The sequence below is a fragment of the Lineus longissimus genome, chromosome 13, assembly GCF_910592395.1.
Source record: "Lineus longissimus chromosome 13, tnLinLong1.2, whole genome shotgun sequence".
Lineage (NCBI taxonomy): Eukaryota > Metazoa > Nemertea > Pilidiophora > Heteronemertea > Lineidae > Lineus > Lineus longissimus.
Genome location: NC_088320.1, coordinates 12,938,465 through 12,959,537, shown reverse-complemented (window position 1 = coordinate 12,959,537; position 21,073 = coordinate 12,938,465). Strand labels below are relative to the sequence as shown.

Below are 21,073 nucleotides of genomic sequence, written 5' to 3'. Positions count from 1 at the left end.
ATTAATAGATTTTCTCTTTGAATTCACCCGTTTTTGAGTATTCTGATACATACTTTTTTTACCTGTAACCATTGGCGAATGCTGTAGTTGACGAATTTGACGCAGATTAACAACCAAGCGGACTCGTCTTCGAAATTGTATCAGTTGAACTGAGCTCTAAACGAATTTCAGATATCGTAGATGGTTAGTTCCACCACACCATATTTTAAAATATTAGACGCTATCTTTAATCAAAAATAAGTAAGGGGGCTTTTTAATGGAGCTGCAGTTTTCGTATGTTTTGGAAGTTGTGGATAATTCTGTTTGGCACTTACATTGTATGTGCTCATGAAAGATGCATTTATAGGATAGACGTGTTATCAGATGTCTATGATAACCCCTGAAGAAAGGAACACCCTGTTTTCAAAAGTTATTGATCACACTCGTTTGAGGACGCAGTATCGAGTGCTCTACTGGATGCTTACATATGTATTCAGTTAATGATCTGTTACACCCCTCATTTCTTGAGTGAAAAGAGCCATTACATTTCCAGGGCTTCTTTGCCAATGGGTTGCGTTACGATAGCTCGCTCGGCCTCCCTCAGATTTTTGCTTACACATGGCTGAAGCGCCAATGAGGAAAATGCTTACTTACCAGTCTTGCCTCTAGGCTGCCACACGATCCTCTTGTGAATACTCGCATAATCTTTTCCAAACTCAGTGGGTTGACTTCTTGCTGTCTTTATCACATCAATTTATAGTTGGATGGCGAAAAAACCCGATTGTTTTGCTTTAAGCTTCGGTCGAAGCTAAACGATGCCAGATATGAGATCCATAATCCTTGGTAACGATGGTCGAGATGAAGCACAATCAGACATGCATAGCAAGTGTAAATTCACAAATCGATCCGTTAGCAGGTGGCCATGATCCTGCATCTTTTGGATAAGGAAACCAATAGAAAAAATATCGCTTGCAATAGAGTAAGTCCCAGTGCCATCAATTACCTCCCTTGCAACCCAAGGATATCGTTTCCTGTAATCTGATCTCTCTTTGCTGGGTATCACTCGCTTGGTGGCCTTACTTATTCTGCAACTTTTACCGAAGTCTATTATAACTACATTTAGTCTTGAACTATCATATTCTATGAGGATATTATCTTTTTTCAAATCATTATGTAGATATCCAATGCAATGAATTTCATTCAGACCAACACAAGTTTGCTCAAGCACGACACTCCATTCAGTTTTTTCAATTTCAATTTTGTTCAACAGTGCAGATTGTAAGGTAGTTGATTTGTAATTGATACCATGAAATGATGTCACGAGTAGGTATGGAAAATCCTCCAGTGATATGCCAATTAGATACGGAAGATGCGGTGATGCTGTAAGGTTTAAGAGAACCTTTGCCTCTTTGAGGACCTCATAACGCATACGACTTTCACATTGGGTAAACTGTTTAAATTGTTTAACAGATACTAGCATCCCTCTGAATGTTTGCAACACGCATTCACCAAAGGTTCCACTGCCAAGGATCACCTTAGAATGTGACTCAGGCTCTCCAAGTTGTTGTTTTTTAATGTATAACGATGCTGGTATCTCAGTTCGAGTCAGTTGAACCTTCTCCAATTCAACTAGCAGACGTTCTTTTTCGAGTCTTTCCCGCCTGTACATATTCAGTGTGGAACGACACCTCTTTTCTACCTCCTGTAGATTACGGGTGTTTGAGACCTTTTTATCAGAGTTACTTGGAGGCGGTGCGATATCAGGGTCTAGCAAACGTAAACCGTAGTACCAGGATTTCCCATCACGCCCAGTGTTTCTCCTTACACCGCTTTCTCTGAATACTTTGTTTAGAAGTCTTCCTAAAACAACGTTACTGATGCTGCCAACTTCAATCCGATGAAGCTCTTGAATTACCTGACTTTGTGTTCTAGATGACTTACTCGGAATGAACCTCGTTTTGAGCCTGAAAAAGAAAGGTTCAGTAAAACAAAGAGAAGACTCGTGATCTCCCTTTTGTTATAGACAAGTTCTATGAAGCATGGCCAGCCAAAACAGCTTTAACTACATCAAATGCATCACGCGCACAGGGTAACTCGAAAAAAAAACTTCATTCGAGTATATAAAAGATGAAGCTGCCAAAAAAAGTATCAAAAAGCTAGAATACTCGACCGGAATTTCTTTCCTCTGGTAAACAGATGATTCTGTTGTTATGGTTTTATTCAAGGTCATTGGTACAGGGGACGACAATTCCTGATAGTCATAGGATATAAGATATAAGATATAGAAAAATGTAATGCTTGTAATTTGTATGGACTGTTTGAAAAAGTCCCTTGCCGGCCCGGGCCATAGCGACTAGCTCTTTAAAGTTACACTTCCGAGCTACTCTTTGCCCCTTAGGCCAGCTCGGATTATGATATGATTTGAATAATTTTGTGGCCAATGAAAGGGTAGGATTTGCAAATCTTTGGGTAGTATTCTGCAGGAAATTGACGTAGGCCAGGCTAAATGCAATGGCATTGCAACTAGTGGGCCGACCTACTGCATCAAGACCAACTCGGATAATTTTCAGGGCCATTGGCTGAGCAACATACAATAGCACTAGTGAATAGTGATCTGACCCTTCCATGCGTCACACCTAGTAGCCTTTTGACCAACTCAGATTATAATAATATGTGCCTACTCACCATCTCAATGATTCTTTCTGAGGCTCCGACAGGTGAAGATGCGGCCGTTTTTTTGGCAGATCGTCCATTTTTGTAGCAGACAAGAAACTTTACAAAAATCGTGTCGCTTTAGCATAAAATTCCAAATGCGCATGATGCAGATATTCCTGACGATAGATATAATCGCCCTCGCCAAGGCCTATATTTGAGCATGAATATAAACATCCATCCTCCGCACATGACTCTTAACTTCTGAACGCCTCGTTCCATCCCTGGTTAGATAGACTGCCATATCCCCGAAATGGCGAAGATTGGGTCATTTCATTTTTTGACTTTTATTGCAGGTCTTTGATGCCTAATCCTGAGACATCGTTAGAATGGAGTAATAAAACATTAAAGTTGGCACAGCTGTGCACAATACAACATTGTGTTTTGTATTTCAACCCGAAATACTGTACGGAACTATGGCTGTGACCTAATCTCAGCACAGGCAGAGAGACGTGAATAACATTTCTGTTTGGAGAATGCTTAACCTCATGACAACCACATGACAGAGTCATTTTGTGTGGACATTGTATATAACGTCGATAAGCAGCAGGTAAAGCTGCAACTTGTCCATACGTTTATGAATGCCCGCCAACAATAAAGGGATACACGATCAGACAAAAAAAAACAATTACTAGGCCTATACTAATGATTAAGTTTTTCTGACCCTACCGAGTAATCTTTTAGGACTCAAAATAGTCCGTCAGTTTCCTGATATAATTCACTGAAGTGATACTGAATGGTTGGCAGTGATTATGATGTGATTTAATATCTTGCTGAAATGATGCGACATCGAGTAATAAATTGTTATGCAGTCTTAGAAGACATTACATATGGATCGGCAGCCACGGTATCTTGATATGATCATGTGAACACTGCTGGGACAGTCGTCGCCATCAGTACCGGCCAGCATGTGTTGCGATTGCTTTCCCAGCTTTCAAGAACACACTTGCATGAGGATGAAACACTGCTGGTTTCTATTTCATTCCATGTTCATCAGAAAACGACCGATAGCCGGTTTAATTTCTATCTTCGATGGTTAAACATACATTTACATGGTAATCGACAGGACTGGTTGACACATTAGCCGACAGCAGTTGTGATGCTGTCCCAATCAAATGGAAAGCACTTACATAAACACCAATAGGTTGTTACAATGTCCCCGTCTTAGCTTATGTTATACCTAAAGACCGATAAGTTGTTACTATGTCCCTGTCTTAGCTTACGCTATACATAAGGACCGAAAGGTTGTGACTATGTCCCCGTCTTAGGTTTCGCTAAAAATAATGACCGATAGGTTGTTGTGACTATGTCCCCATCTTAGCTTACACTATACACAATGACTGATATGTTGTGACTATGTCCCGACTTTAGCTTACACTATACACAATGACCGATATGTTGTGACTATGTCCCCATCTTAGGTTGCACTAAAACATAAGGACCGATATGTTGTGACTATGTCCCCATCATAGCTTACATTATACACAATGATCGATATGTTGTGATTATGTCCCCACGTTAGCTTACACTATACAATGTGACCGATATGTTGTGACTATGTCCCCACGTTAGCTTACACTACACAATGACCGATATGTTGTGACTATGTCCCCATCTTAGCTTACACTATACACAATGACTGATGTTGTGACTATGTCCCCACGTTAGCTTTCATTATACACAATGACCGATATGTTGTGACTATGTCCCCATCTTAGCTTACACTATACACAATGACTGATGCTGTGACTATGTCCCCATCTTAGCTTACACTATACACAATGACCGATATGTTGTGACTATGTCCCCATCTTAGCTTACACTTTACACAATGACCGATATGTTGTGACTATGTCCCCACCATAGCTTCCACTATACACAATGACCGATATGTTGTGACTATGTCCCCACCATAGCTTCCACTATACACAATGATCGATATGTTGTGACTATGTCCCCATCTTAGCTTACACTATACACAATGACCGATATGTTGTGACTATGTCCCCATCTTAGCTTACACTTTACACAATGACCGATATGTTGTGACTATGTCCCCATCTTAGCTTACACTATACACAATGACCGATGTTGTGACTATGTCCCCATCTTAGCTTACACTATACACATTGACCGATATGTTGTGACTATGTCCCCATGTTAGCTTACATTATAGACAATGACCGATATGTTGTGATTATGTCCCCACGTTAGCTTTCATTATAGACAATGACCGATATGTTGTGACTATGTCCCCATGTTAGCTTACATTATAGACAATGACCGATATGTTGTGATTATGTCCCCACGTTAGCTTTCATTATAGACAATGACCGATATGTTGTGACTATGTCCCCATCTTAGCTTACACTATACACACTGACCGGTATGTTGTAATTATGTCCCAACGTTAGCTTTCATTATACACAATGACCGATATGTTGTGATTATGTCCCCATCTTAGCTTTCATTATAGACAATGACCGATAGGTTGTGACTATGTCCCCATCTTAGCTTACACTATACATAATGACCGATATGTTGTGACTATGTCCCCATCTTAGCTTCCACTATACACAATGACCGATATAGTGTGACTATGTCCCCATCTTAGCTTCCACTATACACAATGACCGATATGTTGTGACTATGTCCCCGTCTTAGCTTACACTATACACCATGATCGATGTTGTGACTATGTCCCCATCTTAGCTTACACTATACACAATGACCGATGTTGTGACTATGTCCCCATCTTAGCTTTCATTATACACAATGACCGATGTTGTGACTATGTCCCCATCTTAGCTTACACTATACACACTGACCGATACGTTGTGACTATGTCCCCACCTCAGCTTTCATTATACACAATGACCGATATGTTGTGACTATGTCCCCATCTTAGCTTACACTATACACAATGACCGATATTGTGATTATGTCCCCATCTTAGCTTACATTATACACAATGACCGATATGTTGTGACTATGTCCCCATGTTAGCTTACACTATACACAATGACCGATGTTGTGACTATGTCCCCATCTTAGCTTACACTATACACACTGATCGATATGTTGTGACTATGTCCCCACCATAGCTTCCACTATACACAACGACCGATATGTTGTGACTATGTCCCCACCATAGCTTCCACTATACACAATGACCGATATGTTGTGACTATGTCCCCATCTTAGCTTACACTATACACAATGACCGATGTTGTGACTATGTCCCCATCTTAGCTTACACTATACACATTGACCGATATGTTGTGACTATGTCCCCATGTTAGCTTACATTATAGACAATGACCGATATGTTGTGATTATGTCCCCACGTTAGCTTTCATTATAGACAATGACCGATATGTTGTGACTATGTCCCCATGTTAGCTTACATTATAGACAATGACCGATATGTTGTGATTATGTCCCCACGTTAGCTTTCATTATAGACAATGACCGATATGTTGTGACTATGTCCCCATCTTAGCTTACACTATACACACTGACCGGTATGTTGTAATTATGTCCCAACGTTAGCTTTCATTATACACAATGACCGATATGTTGTGATTATGTCCCCATCTTAGCTTTCATTATAGACAATGACCGATAGGTTGTGACTATGTCCCCATCTTAGCTTACACTATACATAATGACCGATATGTTGTGACTATGTCCCCATCTTAGCTTCCACTATACACAATGACCGATATAGTGTGACTATGTCCCCATCTTAGCTTCCACTATACACAATGACCGATATGTTGTGACTATGTCCCCGTCTTAGCTTACACTATACACCATGATCGATGTTGTGACTATGTCCCCATCTTAGCTTACACTATACACAATGACCGATGTTGTGACTATGTCCCCATCTTAGCTTTCATTATACACAATGACCGATGTTGTGACTATGTCCCCATCTTAGCTTACACTATACACACTGACCGATACGTTGTGACTATGTCCCCACCTCAGCTTTCATTATACACAATGACCGATATGTTGTGACTATGTCCCCATCTTAGCTTACACTATACACAATGACCGATATTGTGATTATGTCCCCATCTTAGCTTACATTATACACAATGACCGATATGTTGTGACTATGTCCCCATGTTAGCTTACACTATACACAATGACCGATGTTGTGACTATGTCCCCATCTTAGCTTACACTATACACACTGATCGATATGTTGTGACTATGTCCCCACCATAGCTTCCACTATACACAACGACCGATATGTTGTGACTATGTCCCCATCTTAGCTTACACTATACACAATGACCGATGTTGTGACTATGTCCCCATCTTAGCTTACACTATACGCACTGATCGATATGTTGTGACTATGTCCTCTCTAAGTTTACGCTAAAAATAAGGACCGGTTGATACCATGTTCCATCTTAGCTTACGCAATACATGGGAGCTGAAATGCTGTTGTGTCCCTTGCCCCACGCATGAAGACCGACGAGTCTAAAGTTAAGAAGCACTAACATAAGGGCTGAGATATTGTCTCGGGCCGTAGTTAGTAAGACATTAACATGAAGGTTGTGATATTATCTTTAGCTCAAGGCATATCATGAGGACCGAGAGGTTTGTTACTACGTCCCCATCGACATAAACTAACACTCGGACACGTGGGCTGACAGGTTGTTCTGTCTCCAATCACTTAGATATGAAGGTACCTAACACGATGACCGACGAGATGGCAGTTACAAGAAGGCACACATGAGGACCGAGGGTTGTTACTGTGTGTCCGTCGAAGCTTATAATTATGTACTTACATCATGAGGGTCGATCGAGAGGTGGTTTTGTCACCACCTGCTCAGACAAGTCACTGACGAAGGGGTCTCTTGTTATCAAAGATTAAGCACTGGAATGCTTGGTTTATATTATGGGAGGCAACCAAACAAGGCACTCGATCAGAACTGTCGATGGATTGTGATCATGTCATCAGCTGCATGAAAGACCATCACATAAATGCCGTTCGAAAGACAGGTTGTGGCCCATGTCTCGGCTTTATCATTGACCAGCCCATCAGGCTACAAGGATATGAGGTTCCGGCAGTACAGAAAACTATGTTGGACCAGGAAATTGTGACAATGCAGGAGTTGTGGGTCTATCCAAACTCCACTTCTTCTACATTACCACAGGTTGCTTCGATCCTCATGCCCGCAAGGTCGCAATATTCGTCGCACTGTCCAGTGAGGAAGACCACGATGGCATGAATCAGGCAAACCCGCCAAATTTTGAACTAATGACGGGGACCGCGAGAATGGAAGTACTAAAACATCACACATGTGTACACTTACCTAAATAAGTAAAACATGAATACAAATACATTGTTTATCCAATGAATTTATTCTCGTGTATAAAAATTTAACAGTTGACGTCAATATGAAAGTTAGCAATTTTTTGGAAAACCTCAAACACTACATTAAAAAATGTACTAGACCAATGTTTAAACCATACATTTTGAATTTCGAATGATCCTTCTGTGCCTTCGTAATATTGAATTCAGTCAACTGCATGGTATTCTACCCGAAGTTCCAGACGAATTCGGCAAATGTCTCGTCTTGAAAGCCAGAGTGCTCGAGACCTCACCTGGCCGATCACTGGTTCAGAGGTCACCAGGATATTGGCAAGCTTTTTGACATGTTTGGTCGGTTTGTAAACAGTTCTCTTCAGTAGGCCGATAAAGATTTGGATTATAAATGCCCCTGATCGAGATCTAATACAAAAGAGTCCCGGTTATTTTAAGGGTGCATTAAATGGCAGATGATCCTGTGTGATAAATCTCAATGCCTCTTTGTTCCTATCAAACATGTCAAATGCGCCCCGCACCTTCAAGTTGGGAAGGATCTCTAGTTACAGATTTACTGCTTTTCTATGTCATCAAAGCAATGCTAAAAGTATGCCCTTACAGTGAACTTATCCCAGCATACTCTAGATAATAAACCTGCTAGCAAAAGACGACTAATTTACGACAAATGGATTCCCTCTCCGTGCAATACAAAAAAACTAAAGGACTGTTCCTACTGCCTTTGTGGTCAATTTTACACTGGCTCTGTCTATATAACCCATTAACACACGACCAATGCGAATCCCCGCACCTCAACGATATACATGTACGACGATATATCATGAGTTCACGAAAAAACGATTTTGCTCGAGAAATAAACCATACAGAGTGGAAAATATCTGAATTAATTGCACTGCCTCAATATACACGACTACACGCAAAATCTGTATTTTCTCGAGTCCTACAAAAATGATAAACATTTAAGATGTCGGCTTTGGGAATATCACATTCCTCGGTTCAGGAAAAATTCCTTGCAAATATCTATATTTGATGGGATGGCAGACTATCTTTACTAAAGCACTAAACGATGGATGTTATATACCAGTAACATTCTAACATTAGTTTTGGGACCTGATACAACATGTACAAGGGAAGTAAAAAAAGCCTTGAGTGTTGTCGGGTGCACCCTGAATAACTTGATGGATTCGTCAGGTTAGGATTAGACTGTAGCCTGAACAACTGTAATGGGACACCTCTCTATAGAGACAGCAAGTGTCAGTCCCAGGAACCCGTTAATAGAGAGGTTCTGCTGCATTTAAAATGCAAGAATTGTCTTAAATCTTGTCCATGTACATCGGTTTTAACATGCCTAGTAACACAATCAAAGTTAACACAGAGTGACATTAGCGCTAGTGTTTAAAACAAACATTTAACTTGACTGATTTTCCCTCAAAAAAAGTGGTAAATGCAACAGTAAATATTGATAAATAACCTCCAAGTACTAAATGCTTAGATTTATTATAAATAGTTTCCCCATCAATAATTTTGAATGAATTTAAAACGCCGTGCTTCCAAAAAAGTCATCATACACGCTGAATTTCGATGGATTCTATTGCCTTGAATGGCTTTCCATTTCAATGCAGATAAATCAGGCAAAACCTATTCAGATTCTTTACATCAAATATTACATTGGAGGATTTCCATTCCCACAAATTAGTTTTATGATTCTGGGCGAGCCTGCATAGCTTTTTATCAGGCCCCTTTCGGTTTTGTAATCGACATTATGAACTGAATTTGGATGGCTTTTCATCACAATGATTTATAAACGTGTTGATTACAAAGTGACATACTAAGATTATCATTATTCTTTTTCGGTTTTAAAAACCCTCCTATGATATCAATTTAGTCAATTCGTAAATGGTATGTCCACATCGTTTTGGGCTATATGGAGCGCAAACTGTTCCTAGTTCCCGTAATTTTAGCGTTATCCAGGAGGGTATTCTCACGTATTCGAATCTTGGAAACCTTGCTGTCCAGGTCACTAGTGAAAAGACGAATGCAGCTGCCGACCACAGGTTAATGAGCCCTCGTAAGCTTTTCGTGTAGGGCCTGCAACAAAAAAACAGAACATTCACATTTCATATTTAGATAATTGTCATAATTATCAATGTAATATCTCCTCTTAGTGAAGTTGAACTCTGTTACACAATATCCCAACCGAAACTGTATTTGCGCCGTACGAAAACAAAATTTGCCACCGTTCATCCTGGGTCTTTCGCATTGGGAGAAAGCCTCTTTTCATGGCGCAACATTGATACTAGAGTGATCAGTGTGGAGATTCGGACAGTGTGAACAAATCACCGTCCACTATGGTTACCAAAGTTGTCAGCAGACGACAGCAAATAAATTGAAAGCACAGGCAGTTTCAACTGCGAATATATGAACATTATGGCCGAACTTGCTGAGTACAATGCTGCCACTGCTTTTATGCAACTCCCAGTTGCACAATGAAGAGGGTAGAGGTGACGAAGTTGATTACTTTCTTTGAGAGTCGGATATGCCTACATTTGGTCACTGAATACATTGTTCAAACGCTGCAAAATTGCAATATTATTCCACGATTTTCCCTCAGAAAAAGTGGTAAATGCAACAGTAAATATTGATAAATAACCTGCAAGTACTAAATGCTTAGATTTAGCATAAAAAGTTTCCCCATCGATAATTTTGAATGAATTTAAAACGCCATGCTTCCAAAAAAAGTCATCATACACGCTGAATTTCGATGGATTTTGTTGCCTTGAATGGCTTTCCATTTCAATGCAGATAAATCAGGCAAAACCTACTCAGATTCTTTACATCAAATATTACATTGGAGGATTTCCATTCCCACAAATTAGTTTTATGATTCTGGGCGAGCCTGTGGCCGAAATGACATCACTTCTTTCTATCACAAAACAAGTGGAGAGGTGGCGGATTACTTTCATTGAGAGTTAGATATATACCTTCACCAACAACATTCGTTCGTCACTTATAGTACATTGTTGAAACGCTGACCAATGCACTGAACCAGTCAATAAGTTGGGCTTCAGCGTCGCTCATCAGATGTGGAGTGCATTTAGCACATTCCTGTGCAGGCATATAATTTCGATGTAGCCTCTGATCAAAGTGAGTGGCAGAATATGTACGCGAGCATGATCTACTCGCGAAAATATCCTAATACCGGACAATTTTCTAGACTAGTCAGATCTGAGGTAAATTGTGGAATGATCATTGGGTATACCAGAATGATTGTACCCCTTCATAGAAAATCTTTATTACACGCATTATAATATTGATTATATTACTCGAACATTATCAAAAGAGACAACCGATCATGCTTACCGTCGGTTTTAGTTGATTACTTTCCAAGATACCCCGTGCCTTCATGTAGATGTGTAGTGTTCAGGCGTTTTTTGCATTTTTTAGTTTGTATCAGAGTCATGGTTTCAATGCTTTTCACATGCTCCCAGAAGAGAAATGTGTCGACCTGTTGTAAATTATTGTTTGGAATACTTAAAGATGGGGGATGGGGGGTCATTTCATCTTAACACCTACCTGAATATCGTCATTCCTTCACAACTCTAACAAAAAATTCTCCAACCTTGTATATAAGGTGTTCTATGACCTCGACACATTCTTGAAGGCAATAGCACCTTATGGCATCCATTCTGTCTATGATGCAATCCTCCACATCGAAGTCCCTATTTGCACAATACTCAAGTGCAACGATGAATGTGTACGGAGATACGAAGCATATCGTCCAAATTTGACTCATCTTGCTGTCTGTTTCCTGATTCTGAAGAAAAGAAATACAATATAAGTTGACTTCTTTCCTATGAAACCAATCGAATTCATGTTCAAGATGCAGTGGAAAATGCTTTAACGGGTTTCTACAATTCAATTTATTTCTTGGAGACGGCCTCACTCTGCCATGGGGACACCAGGGGGACACCATGGAACTCCGGTATTCTGTATACCTTCCTGGTGCGAACCATGGTGATATATGAATATGATGTGATATGATATGTTCAAAACCGTTTTAACGTTATTTTCCTTATTTCTAGTTGAACATGTTCGAAGTCCCAGTAGGTCTGTCTCATTATAGAACGTTAGGGACGGACGGGAACCAAAATCAACGTCCATGGACGCGTAGTAGGATTAATCTAATAGGCCTTCACATGTCACGTGGAGCACGTTTGCGTTCCAAGTTCTGAATGGAGGCCGGCCATGTAACAATGATCTTTGCACTGGATAATTGCATTCAATGGCAATAGACCGCCCATATGGGAAGGTTCATGTAATTTTCCTTTATCATGCATCTAGCTTTATCCCTGTGGTGACATGATTAGACACGCATTGAAAATGGTCAATAAAATATCATTCCTTTGTCCGAAATTGAATTGATTATTGATAACATTTAATTGCCATGGTTTGTGTTGGCCAGCAGTCGCTTGGCCTCACGCTACTTTCATCATGGAGAGAATTAGGATGATTTTGTTCGCTGCTCCGCCGCCCATACCACCGCCCATACCACCGCCCATACCACCGCCCATACCACCGCCACCAGTTTTGCTTACACCAGCATTTCATAATTTAGAAGTGCGTCCGCCTCCGTTGCCTCAAAGACTTGATGAAGTTCTCACCAATCAACCAAATGGTCCATACGGTGGTAACGACGTCTTTACCAGATTTATAAACCACCAGATGGACTTTTGGTGTCTATCAGGTGAGACAGTGGCCTCTTTCCAGCACCTCGTAGAGGACATTACTCCCCTTCTGGAAAACAGGCCAGGACGGTACCGAGATCATTTGCTGTCGGTGGAGAACCGTTCACTACTTTTTTTCTATTGGATCAAGAAATATCCGGACATTGCTGCGATGAGTGCAATGTTTGATATCAGCAAGCAATCTGTTTGCAGGGAACTTTATTTTATGACAGATGTTTTGTGGACTTATTTTCAAGACGGTATAACATGGCCGACCGATGAAGAGTGGGAACAACTGCGGGGCAACTGGGATACTCTTCCAGATGCTGTTGGGGCGATAGATGGAACGGTACACGCAATCGAGATCCCAGAGACTGAGGATCCCCACCTGTTCTACAGTGGCCATGTCCACAAATATTGTATCAGCACTCAGGTCATTATCGACAATTGTGGAATGAGTTGTGCTCCCCTTGAATAATCGGTATATGGAAGTGGCCCCTTTGTTACTGTGCTACTGTTGTGTGGGGTGCGGGTGCATTTGTGGAGGGGGGGGGGGGGTATACGATACATGTACTAACTCAGCAATTTATCTTGCAATAACTTCTCTTATCCTTCGTCGGAGTTGTTTTGCGGTTCGCCTAGCGTATAATGCCCTTGTGCGTTCCGGCAAACGGTTGACATTTTGCCGGATGTGGCCTAGAATGCGAACATAATTATTTCTATGTCGCTGGTACCCTTCCCGGAGAAGGGCCATCTCCTCCATGCGAACAAGCACTCTATCACACATGACTGTTCGTTCACTTCGACAACACTGTACTAAAAATCGCGCTAAAACTAGACCCATATCATAGTCATAACTTGTTACTGTTACTCAGCCACTGTCCAACAATGGACCGGTTTCTTTTGCATAGTAACTGCTTAGATAATAAAAAGGCACTCAATTTGGTTAATACGAGCCAACCAGGCTTTTATCAATAATTTATCGCTTGTCTATAACAAGGCCTATTCGGTAACATCGGTAACATCGATTTCCCTTCATTGACAGTTAACCAACGCTGGTTGTCAAAAAGCTATTGTATGTATAGGTGGGCGTTCCTAGTGTGCTTTGATGACCACCAATCAGAAGAAGGACCTTACATATGTATTCATCACAGCAGCGCAGCCCTGGTGGTAATGCTCGTGTAACCAATAGCATCAAAGTTAACAAGCATGGTACGTTGGGTCTGTCTCATGATAGAACGTTAGGGACAGACGGGAACCTAAGAAGTACCTAATTCAACGTACCGTGCTTGTTAACTTTGATGCTATTGGTTACAAGAGCATTACCACCAGGGCTGCGCTGCTGTGATGAATACATATGTAAGGTCCTTCTTCTGATTGGTGGTCACCAAAGCACATTAGGAACGCCCACCTATACATACAATAGCTTTTTGACAACGTGCGTTGGTTAACTGTCAATGAAGGGAAATCGATGTTACCGATGTTACCGAATAGGCCTTGTTATAGACAAGCGGTCAATTATTGATAAAAGCCTGGTTGGCTCGTATTAACCAAATTGAGTGTCTTTTTATTATCTAAGCAGTTACTATGCAAAAGAAACCGGCCCATTGTTGGACTGTGGCTGAGTAACAGTAACAAGTTATGACTATGATATGGGTCTAGTTTTAGCGCGGTTTTTAGTACAGTGTTGTCGAAGTGAACGAACAGTCATGTGTGATAGAGTGCTTGTTGGCATGGAGGAGATGGCCCTTCTCCGGGAAGGGTACCAGCGACATAGAAATAATTATGTTCGCATTCTAGGCCACATCCGGCAAAATGTCAACTGTTTGCCGAAACGCACAAGGGCATTATACGCTAAGCGAACCGCAAAACAACTCCGACAAAGGATAAGAGAAGTCGTTGCAAGAGAAATTGCTGAGTTAGTACATGTATCGTATACCCCCCCTCCACAAACGCACCCGCACCCCACACAACAATAGCACAGTAACAAAGGGGCCACTTCCATATACCGATTTTTCAAGGGGAGCACAACTCATTCCACAATTGTCGATAATGACCTGAGTGCTGATACAAGTGTGGACATGGCCACTGTAGAACAGGTGGGGATCCTCAGTTTCTGGGATCTCGATTGCATGTACCGTTCCATCTATCGCCCCAACAGCATCTGGAATAGTATCCCAGTTGCCCCGCAGTTGTTCCCACTCTTCATCGGTCGGCCATGTTATACCGTCTTGAAAATAAGTCCACAAAACATCTGTCATAAAATAAAGTTCCCTGCAAACAGATTGCTTGCTGATATCAAACATTGCACTCATCGCAACAATGTCCGGATATTTCTTGATCCAATAGAAAAAAAGGAGCAAACGGTTCTCCACCGACAGCAAATGATCTCGGTACCGTCCTGGCCTGTTTTTCAGAAGGGGCGTAATGTCCTCTACGAGGTGCTGGAAAGAGGCCACTGTCTCACCTGCTAGATACCAAAAGTCCATCTGGTGGTTTCTAATCCTGGTAAAGACGTCGTTACCACCGTATGGACCATTTGGTTGATTGGTGAGAACTTCATCAAGTCTTGGAGGCAACGGAGGCGGACGCACTTCTAAATTATGAAATGCTGGTGTAAGCAAAACTGGTGGCGGTGGTATGGGCGGCGGAGCAGCGAACAAAAACATCCTAATTCTCTCCATGGTGAAAGTAGCGTGAGGCCAAGCGACTGCTGGCCAACACAAACCATGGCAATTAAATGTTATCAATAATCAATTCAATTTCGGACAAAGGAATGATATTTTATTGACCATTTTCAATGCGTGTCTAATCATGTCACCACAGGGATAAGGCTAGACGCATAATAAAGGAAATTACATGAACCTTCCCATATGGGCGGTCTATTGCCATTGAATGCAATTATTCAGTGCAAAGATCATTGTTATATGGCCGGCCTCCATTCAGAACTTGGAACGCAAACGTACTCCACGTGACATGTGAAGGCCTATTAGATTAATCCAACTACGCGTCCATGGACGTTGATTTTGGTTCCCGTCCGTCCCTTACGTTCTGTTATGAGACAGACCTACTAAAACTCTTTGTACAGACGTGCGTTATGTGTACACACTGCACGTTGTTAACCTGCACAATGTCTCTTTCAAGTCAGGTAACGTGGGAAAACCAGTCAAAACATTAGGCCTATACATCGCGTTTTTGGGTTAGGTGGCCATAGGGGAGGTTAATTCTCTTGATTGCCCCTCTACCAGCCAGGGAGGGCCTTATATCATCTTTGAGTTTACATTAGTAGCCTGCCTAAGTACAGTTTAGTCAAGTTAACGAAAGATGAGAGTACATTTTGACTTAAGCTCGATGTTGTAAACCTCGCAAAACCCTTCAAACGCCGGTGATTTAGCATAAAAAAAACGTTTTCTTCGTACGCAATTTTGCTTGCTCATGCTATATAGTTGCGTTGGCTACTTTTGCAATTGTACAGGGAAATACAAGGGGTGACAGCTTATTATGTAATCGCCCGTCATATACCTTCATACAACTTGATCAACTGCGAATGATACAAGTGCAATGAATTATGTATGACAGATTTTGCCTACGAATGATGCTTGAATTCACAGGAACGACATATCATAGCAAAAGAAAGTCGGTAGACGTTTTTTAACCTCAGGCCAATGTGGGGCTCTATGCGGATGATCGTTAGGGGTACACACTGTTCGTTTCACCGCATCATAGGAAAAATAACCTGCATTTAAAAAAAATTAAAAATAATCTCAGTTGGGACAGAGACGTAATTTTCGTGGACAGACCCATCTCTCACCAGGGTCTGACCACATTCCTGAATTTATGTTTGTCACTACAATTAGGTCAAAGAAAGACAAGACATGTGGAAAACCTCAAGATCAGCGAAAAGCCATATATGTGTTAGGTGTACATAAATGTACTGTACTTTTTTACCAAGTTTACCGGAATGTTTTTCTTTCACAATAGCACCGTAACGTAGGAAAATTACCTAAGTATATATATTGCAATTTTGCTGGCTGCGTGGACCCAGGCCCACGGTCATACAGCGCTCATGCTCATGAGTAGTACTTGAAGTCAAAGATGGATATGAAGACTAAATAACCTTTATACAGATGTACGCTATGTTTACGCGCTGTCCGTTTTGACCGAGTTTAATAGGACGTCAAACTGAGATATCAGTCCTTATACAACGTAGGATAGGGTCAGGGGGAGGCAACTTCTGTGGACGCACGGACCCTCACTCATCATTTTCTTCCACACTCGACCCTATAATAGGGTGTCATGAAACTCAAAGATATGACATCTTTTGGTACATGCATGCATGCAGGTTGAAAAACATCGGTGTCAACGTAATACTCTTAATACTGATGCACGTTAGGTGTACAAACTGTACACTTTTACCGCGTTAGTTCATTTTTGATAAGACTCTCTCTCTCATGGATGAAACTAGTCATTCGCACGGCGGTTAGATTTCCGTGCATCAAAGGGTTAAATGTCAGCGTTACAAAAGGAAAATACTAGGCCTACAAATATTTTTTAAGATGGGGTATGAGGAAATATCAGTGAAAAAGCCCTATATTCGGGTGCAGGTTGTGTGGCCACACTGTACGTTTTTACCGTGTTAGTTCATTTTTGAAGATATATACTAATTCTCTCTCACGAAAGAAACTAATAATTCGCTTGGCATCTAGATCTCCGTGCTTGAAGGGTTAAATGTCCACGTAACGATGGGAAAATAATACATTTGTCAAAAAACACCTCAAAGATTTTCTAAGATGGGGTATGAGGAAATATTATTGGGAGGGCCCTAAGTGCAGGTTATCTGGACACACTGTTCGTTTTAACATCGTTTGTTCATTTTGATTATCTCTCACAAAAGAAACTGATCATTCGCTTGGCGGCTAGATCTCCGATAAGACATATTGTGGAAAACCTCAAGATCAGCGAAAAGCCATATACATAAATGTACTGCACATTTTTACCGAGTTAACAGGAATGTTTTTCTTTCACAATGTCACCGTAACGTAGGAAAATTACCTAAGTATGTATATTGCAATTTTGCTGGCTGCGTGGACCCAGGCCCACGGTCATACAGCGCTCATGCTCATGAGTAGTACTTGACGTCAAAGATGGATATGAAGACCAAATAACCTTTATACAGATGTACGCTATGTTCACGCGCTGTCCGTTTTGACCGAGTCAGGACGTCAATTGAGATATCAGTCCTTATACAATGTAGGATACGCAACGAAATGAAGATGTACAGGGTCAAAAAATACACGAACACATTTTTTACCTGAGGCCTAATGAGAAAAACTCGAGGTGAGCAGAGAGCCCTTCCTTAGGATGTTACATACAGCTTTTTCGCTGTATGTAAAACAAAGGGTCAGGGGTAGGCACGTTCTGTGGACGCACGGACCCTCACCCATCATTTTCTTCCACACTCGACCCAATAATAGGGTGTCATGAAACTCAAAGATATGACATCTTTTGGTACATGCATGCATGCAGGTTGAAAAACATCGGTGTCAACGTAATACTCCTTATACTGATGCACGTTAGGTGTACAAACTGTACACTTTTACCGCGTTATTTCATTTTTGATAAGACTCTCTCTCTCATGGATGAAACTAATCATTCGCACGGCGGTTAGGTTTCCGTGCATCAAAGGGTTAAATGTCAGCGTTACAAAAGGAAAATACTAGGCCTACAAATATTTTTTAAGATGGGGTATGAGGAAATATCAGTGAAAAAGCCCTATGTTCGGGTACAGGTTGTGTGGCCTCACTGTACGTTTTTACCGCGTTAGTTCATTTTGAAGAAATATACTAATTCTCACTCATAAAAGAAAGAAATATACTAATTCTCACTCATAAAAGAAAGTGATCAGACGCTTGGCATCTTGATCTCAGTGCTTAAAGGGTTAAATGTCCACGTAACGAAGGGAAAATAATACAATTTGTCAAAAAACACCTCAAAGATTTTCTAAGATGGGGTATGAGGAAATATTATTGGGAGGGCCCTAAGTGCAGGTTATCTGGACACACTGTTCGTTTTAACATCGTTTGTTTATTTTGATTATCTCTCACAAAAGAAACTGATCATTCGCTTGGCGGCTAGATCTCCGATAAGACATGTGGAAAACCTCAAGATCAGCGAAAAGCCATATACATGTATGTGTTAGGTGTACAAAAATGTACTGTACTTTTTTACCGAGTTAACCGGAATGTTTTTCTTTCACAATGTCACCGTAACGTAGGAAAATTACCTAAGTATGTATATTGCAATTTTGCTGGCTGCGTGGACCCAGGCCCACGGTCATACAGCGCTCATGCTCATGAGTAGTACTTGACGTCAAAGATGGAAATGAAGACCAAATAACCTTTATACAGATGTACGCCATGTTCACGCGCTGTCCGTTTTGACCGAGTCAGGACGTCAATTGAGATATCAGTCCTTATACAATGTAGGATACGTAACGAAATAAAGATGTACAGGGTCAAAAAATACACGAACGCATTTTTTACCTGAGCCCTAATGAGAAAAACTCGAGGTCAACAGAGAGCCCTTCCTTAGGATGTTACATACAGCTTTTTCGCTGTATGTAAAACAAAGGGTCAGGGGGAGGCACGTTCTGTGGACGCACGGACCCTCACCCATCATTTTCTTCCACACTCGACCCAATAATAGGGTGTCATGAAACTCAAAGATATGACATCTTTTGGTACATGCATGCATGCAGGTAGAAAAACATCGGTGTCAACGTAATACTCCTTATACTGATGCACGTTAGGTGTACAAACTGTACACTTTTACCGCGTTATTTCATTTTTGATAAGACTCTCTCTCTCATGGATGAAACTAGTCATTCGCACGGCGGTTAGATTTCCGTGCATCAAAGGGTTAAATGTCAGCGTTACAAAAGGAAAATACTAGGCCTACAAATATTTTTTAAGATGGGGTATGAGGCAATATCAGTGAAAAAGCCCTATATTCAGGTGCAGGTTGTGTGGCCACACTGTATTTACGTTTTTACTGCGTTAGTTCATTTTTGAAGATATATACTAATTCTCTCTCACGAAAGAAAGTGATCAGTCGCTTGGCATCTTGATCACAGTGCTTAAAGGGTTAAATGTCCACGTAACGAAAGGAAAATAATACAATTTGTCAAAAAACACCTCAAAGATTTTCTAAGATGGGGTATGAGGAAATATTATTGGGAGGGCCCTAAGTGCAGGTTATCTGGACACACTGTTCGTTTTAACATCGTTTGTTCATTTTGATTATCTCTCACAAAAGAAACTGATCATTAGCTTGGCGGCTAGATCTCCGGCTTAAAGTGTTATTATGTCAATGTTCGAAAGATAAATCCAATGTATATCTGTCAAAAACACTACAAGGATTTTCTAAAGATGAGGCATCAGTGGCCACTCTACCCTACGCTCACTTGCACAAGGGCCACGGAGAGACTGTCATTGTGTGGAATGATTTTTATATCTAAGTGGTAGCGATATTTATTTGTGAACCAAGAAATTTGTTTTGCTCTCTTCCCAATCACTGCGTATGACGACGGGGTGTTAAAATGAAAAGCTTGTAACCGAAGATATCTACTGATCGACCTAATTGTCTGAACCATCGAATCTGAACCATGGGAGAAGAAAGGACCTGATGAAAAAGGCCCGAGTAGCCTATCCTTATGTTGATGTTGAAGTGAAAAAGTAGACCGGATTTCATAGAGGACTTCAAATCCAAAAATGTAGGCCTGCATTGTAAGATTCCTTAATAGAAAACTTTATTATAAACGATTACAAACCTGTGCTGTTTTGATGATAATATCCACTGTAATTCCAATAAAATGCTTTTACGAAGAACTCATGAAATACACGACTGCTAACACTCATCACCATTGAAAAGTGCGCGAAATCGATGGAATGTGACCTACTCCTGATTCTAGGCCATCTCTATTGTTTTACTTCGGTCCAGGCACTCGGCTCATGACACAGGAAAAAAAGCGTAACTTCGTCACTCCCGGGAAGTCCTCGATATAGGGCAAACCTGCAGAGACCGCCACTGGACAGTGCCCGTTGTATATTGGGATAGAGGGGACACTTACCATGGTTATGGGGACACTTTCCAGGACGCTGTATCTCCATTGATTAAGGCATTTTAAAGCGTTATGTCTCGACCGTATAAAGTGGACCAGCCTTTGGCAACTTAACGCACTTCGTGTCCACTTAATAGAGTAAAAAAACCATTGAAGTCAACTTAACTGAGGGTGAACAAAAGTAGCTAG

At 41.0% G+C, this 21,073-nt stretch overlaps 1 long non-coding RNA gene across 1 annotated transcript; it reads right to left on the bottom strand.

The window, feature by feature from the left end:
• Nucleotides 1-9,855: 9,855 nt before the first annotated feature.
• On the bottom strand, nucleotides 9,856-20,679 carry LOC135498135 (uncharacterized). The gene is made up of 3 exons (XR_010449010.1): nucleotides 20,594-20,679; nucleotides 11,615-11,855; nucleotides 9,856-10,129 (listed from the first exon to the last, which is right to left on the bottom strand). It is a non-coding gene; the product is annotated as an uncharacterized LOC135498135 (long non-coding RNA).
• Between the last annotated feature and the right edge of the window lie 394 nt (nucleotides 20,680-21,073).